This window comes from Tamandua tetradactyla, chromosome 12, assembly GCF_023851605.1.
Source record: "Tamandua tetradactyla isolate mTamTet1 chromosome 12, mTamTet1.pri, whole genome shotgun sequence".
Taxonomy (NCBI): Eukaryota; Metazoa; Chordata; class Mammalia; order Pilosa; family Myrmecophagidae; genus Tamandua; species Tamandua tetradactyla.
In genome coordinates, this window is record NC_135338.1 from 55,786,022 (window position 1) to 55,791,507 (window position 5,486).

At 49.6% G+C, this 5,486-nt stretch overlaps 1 non-coding gene across 1 annotated transcript; it reads left to right on the forward strand.

The window, feature by feature from the left end:
• Positions 1–1,718: 1,718 nt before the first annotated feature.
• LOC143652826 (U2 spliceosomal RNA) lies at positions 1,719–1,909 on the forward strand. Its single transcript, XR_013160881.1, has one exon. It is a non-coding gene; the product is annotated as a U2 spliceosomal RNA (small nuclear RNA).
• Positions 1,910–5,486: the final 3,577 nt, after the last annotated feature.

Sequence of the window (5,486 nt, forward strand, 5' to 3'; positions counted from 1 at the left end):
ACCTCTGAAAACTCTTCCTATATTTGGGAATTTGTAGAAACCAGTAACTTTCTCTCTCCACATTTCTTGCAGCTAGGGCATAACCATGTTACCTGGAATCTACCAATCAGACACAGCCACAGAAGACTTCATTTTGGAGGCCAGCTGTACAATGACCGAGATACCTTGTAGACACGCCTGGCAGAACTCTATCCTGAGGTGGTGGTATACGCCCATGGAACCCAGAGGCTCCAGCACCATCGGCACCAGCTTCCTGGCTCTGTTTAGCTGCGGAGGCACTGGGTTCTCAGTGGGACTGTCCTGCCAAGGAACATGGCCATTGTCCCTTACTCTGCCAGCCACCATGCCTGCATCTCAGCTCTCCTAGAGCTCCTAGGAGATGCCCGTATCCTCTCACAATCCTATTTTCTGTTTAAACTAACTACAGTGGGTTTGTTGCTTGTAACCAGGAAGTCTGACTGATACAGTGGGGACAAAATAAGAGCTAAATCTAGAGCTGCATATAAGGACCAGTCCTTGCATGCTGCATCTGGGTTTGGACTTGACCCTAGATCCCAGTGCTGCTGTCGATGCTCCTAGAGCTTCCTTAGGGCAGATGCAGGGACTTCTGCACCACCTCCATTCCCACTGGCTCCACTCCATCTCCTTTGTACACTAAGCTTCCAAACAAAGACTGTTTTATCATAAAATAACAAGAATAGCAGCTCCTAATATTTATTGCATGCCTCCTACTTCTCAGGCACTGGGTGACAAATTGTATTTTCCAAGATGGTTGCAATAAAAATCTCCCATCTCACATGCTCTCTTTAAAATGTGACTTTGATATACACCCCTACTCCATCAGAAGGTGGGGTTGATGCCCTCTCCATGAATTTGTGATTAGTGCAGAAATGAAGTGATCTGGTTTTCAAGGCTAGATAATAAAAGGTGATGCAGTTTCCACTCAGTCTTTTCAGGCCTCCAGTCTCTGAACCTTGCCACCATGCTGGAAGGAAGCTCAAGCCAAATGTGGGTGTCACAGCCGGTGGCCCCAGCTGAGATCCCGGCACAGACTACCAGCCATGATAGTACAGAAGCCGGGGTATGAGTCTAACTCCAGCCACCCTCTGACTAACACCACATGAGACCCGTGTTTCATTGATGCAGAAAGAAATAACTGGACATAGTGCTCTAAGCAATTTAGCTAATTGACTTCTTTGATATTCATCATTGTTCTTTGGGTAGGCATTATTGTTATCCATTATTATGATGATCCTCATTTTTATAAATGAAGTAGCCAAGGCACATACAGGTTGAGTCATTTGCTCAGTGACATAGAGGAGGCAAAAGGTAGAGCTAAGATTCAAGCACAGACCGTCTGGCTTTAGAGTTGGTGTGTGTTACCGCAGTGCTGTGCTGCCTTTCTTGGAAAGCCCTAATGTAAGCAACAGAGGGTCATTGAAGGGTTGTAAGTAGGGAAGCAGAAGAAGAATTGAGGAATGGAGTCAGGACAAGACTGGAGGCAAAAAGGCCACAGAGCCACTGCACCACCCAGATTAGTGACAACCAATCCTGGCAAGTGGCTGTGGGGAAGGGAGAAGGAAACAGATGTGAGAGAATGCTCTGGGATGGATCACTGGTTTGGTCATGGGACTGGGAGGAAAGGGGGGGCAGAGATGATGCATCCGGGAATGTCACCCTGGTTTACAATTGCTTGGCTAGAAGATGAGAAACCAACCATCGCTTGTCGGCCTTTTGGCTAAGATCAAGTGTAGTATCTGTTCTTATCAGTTTAATATCTGATACATCCTCTATCCGAGGACAATATATTATATGGATTTTTGGAGCAGGGAGATGGAATAGGAGCTTGCTCCGTCCACTCCATGCATCGACCTGGTATTGCAGTACTTCCAAGAACCGTGCACCCCCTCCTCAATTGCGGTGTGAACTAACAGACTTGATTTTTCCTTGCTCTCCTGCTTTGCTTCTTTTCTTTACCAGACCGGGATGTCTACAGCTCTCTTCGTGTTTTTTCCCCCTGAGCTGCTTGTACTGTCGTTTCTTCTTCATCTCTTTCTTTCTTTCCTTAAAAAAAAAAAAAGTAAAAAAGAAGATGAGAAACCAGTAACCTTTTTGTCTAATTGATTCAGAAATTCCTAAATGGCATGAATCACTCATTCCTAATCGACAGCCTTGGTTATCAGCTAAAATCAGAGTTACCAAACACATTGGCGAGGGTGAGCACAACGAGAGCTTGTATCAGTCAGGGTATGCTTGGTTATGCCACATTAACAGGCAACCCTAGGGTCTCATGGCTACGACAGCAGCGCGCTCACTCTGCATACCCTTTAAAGGCAAGAGAGGGCTCTGCTCCACACCCCCTCCATGGTCAAGGCTGTTGGGACAGCCGCTATCTCAAATGTGACTGGTCCCAGAGGAAGGAGAGTGTTGGAGGGTCTCTAGTAAATCTTTCACCCAAACACAGCACAGGTTACTTTCACTCGCGATGATTGGCTGCAACAAGTCACCTGACCCGCCCTACTGCGCGGGGATCAGGAAGTCCAGCTGTGTCCCAGGAGAAGGGGAGCAGGCTGCAATGAGCAGCGAACACTACCACTGGGTGGGCCCCCCCAAAGGCAGCGTGATTGTACCCTGTACCTAGACTTTGTTTGGGTTAATATTATTGTCACTTATTTACACATCTTTTTTCTCTGGAGGACTGTGGGCACCTCAAGGCAAAATGTCTGTCTCACTCCTCTCTCTGGTAGCAAATTCTAACATGAAACTGGGTGTCAGTTCCACAGACTGTGGAAATTAAGAAGCTGTACATTTTTTCTATATGTGTATTATATTTTTTTTAAAAAATCAATTTTAAGAAATGTGAAAACCCACATACCTCAGCAGAGTAAAAGCTTTCTTTTCCTGGAGTCTCAGGACTTGGGAATGGCCCTATTCACACCTCAGCTCCATTGGCCTGCAGGATCAGAGAGCTGGCATCCAGCCTGATAGCCATGAGCTAAGGGACACCCACCATTCTCGTCCCCTTGCAGTGGGACTGCTTTCAGGCAGAGGCTGGGCCAAGGCACGGAGCGGGTTAAGTGGGTGGACAAGCAGCCTAAGCCTCTCAGATGTACGAAGTCCATTAGCCTGGAAACCTGGGCAAGCAGACACCGTTTGGCTCCCGGCCCATGCTCTTGGGACCTGGCAAACATCTGACCCCTCCTGGATGACTTTTCCAGGGTCAGCCTATTATGAACGAATCCTGACTAATTCGGTCACCCTCTCATTTCTCAAGTATGATTTGTGGCTTAATTGCAGCAGGAAAATAATAAAAAGTGCACAGACCTGGCCATATCCATAATTCATAACTGCAATAAAACCCTCGACATGCTGTCGTGACTTATGGCCGTCTGAGGGGTGTGTACCCTGGGGCCAGCAGAGGGCCCAGATGTTTCCATTACAGCACATTTTAGAGCTCTCAGACTGGAGAATCCGGGCTTCCCAACTGTTAGAGCAAACTTTAGCCTTGGATCATGGCGAAAGCCAGGGCCTTGACTCAGGGTCCTGGGCCCTGGAGGGGTGTGGGCTCAGGCTGCCCTGGATGTGTTGGAGACCCAGAGGCTGGAGCCAGCATCACTGAGGCAACTTCAAAGCATCTCAAACTTACAGAAAACCCCTAATCACGCAGGCAGGCGAGTCTGCACCAGCTCCAAGAAAGCAACAGGGATGATAAATCAGGTAGGAGGTTAGGTCATGAGTGACAGAAAGCCCAGGTCAAGCAGCTTAATCCATATAGGGAAATTTATTGGTTCATCTAACTAGAAAATCCAGACATCATTCAGGCTTCAGGCAAGGCTTGATCCAGAGGCTCAAATGATGTCATGAGGGCGAGACGTGTTCCGTTGCTCTTCTCTCTGCCTTCCACCTCAGACTCCACCCAGGGGCTCCCTGCCTGTTCCAGGATTTCTCCCTCAAGGAGTAAGATGTGTGCACCAGCTCCAGACCTCCAACCTCCCACCATTCCAAGGGAAGAATGATGATCTCTTCACCCAAGTGTTGATAAAAGGCCCCAACTCTCTCTGGCACCTATTGGGTCAGGCATCCATTCCTAAACCAAAGAACAGGTGAGGATGAGGGAGGGAAATGGAACTCATTGACTAAATTAAGCCAACAGGGAGCTGAAGCTCAACTCCACATGCTCGTAGTATTTGAATATGGGGGATGGGAAGTTTCCTAAGGAAATTTGGATAGACTTGTTTACCAAAAGAAGCAGAAATGGATACCCTGGTCAGGCAAAGGGTAGACATCCATTAGTTAGGGAAGCAGTGTTGCAAACTAGGTCTGGGGGCCAAATCAAGCCCCATGCTTGTTTTTGCAAATAAAGTTTTATTGGCATCCAGCCACACGCATTTGTTTACATCCCGTCTGCGGCTGCTTTTGCAGGACAATAGCAGAGTTCAGTAGATGCCACCAACTCTGTCTGGCATGCAAAGCCTAAAATAGTTCCTGTCTGGTCCTTTATAGAAAAAAAATTGCCCTTCACATAGGGAAAGGTTTGTGTAAATGGGGGCCTTCTGGAGATGGTGGCTCACCACAAAACAGTGGAAATGATCAGCGTCCAGACACCTGGAATCACAGTTGGCACCTGCTCCCGCCTTCTGCCCCGACTCTGATTGGGTATGGAGGTAGGGGTGGGGAGGCCGGGATGCAAGCAGAAGCGCTGCGGTGGCCCAGGGACAGGAGAAGCCCACGAAGTGCCAGGGGGGTCTGCTCCCTGGCCACGTGACTTTGGGCCGGTTACACTTCTCTTCCAGGTGTTGGGACGGCCCCAAGGATCTGTCCTTCTGGGCCGTGGGACGGAGGGGGATGTCCTTTTCTGCCCTTTCCCACATTTGACCACAGAGGACAGAGCCCTGCAGCAAGGGGTTGGAAGAAGACTTATCACTGCTTGACTGGAGAAATGGGGCGGGGAGGGGGCCGGGGTGCCAGCCCTCTGCTTTGAGGTGTGACATGATGTGCCCAGGTGACCCCCTCCCTCCTGGAAGTCTCTTGGGTGCCCAGATGCAGTTCTGTGGAGGGCGGGCTTGTTCCAAGGGTGAGCCCCCCAAACCCGCACCTCCCGCGCTGCAGGGGTCTCAAGACTGCTGCCTGCTTGTTTGAACAGCCCCCGCGGAGGCAAGGTCCCAGCTGTTGATTTGATTTGGGGAAACTGTCTGCGCTGCATATTTTCCATTCACCGTTCCAGACGCCCTGTCGCCCTGCTCAGCTTGATGTGCGTGAGCTATCTGGCTTCTCATTGGGCTTGACCAGTGGGGAAACCCAGCAGGTGAAGTCAGAGGAAGATGGCCAGATCGGAGTGCTTCTCTCTCCCTGCGGGACCCTCCAGAGTTTAGACATCTGCACCTGGCTCTCTTTTCTTCTCTCTCTGCCTGCCCCCATCCCCAACCCACACCTCTCTCTGCATGTTAAAAACAGTTCCCTCCCTTCACCCCTTCCACCCCAGGGGT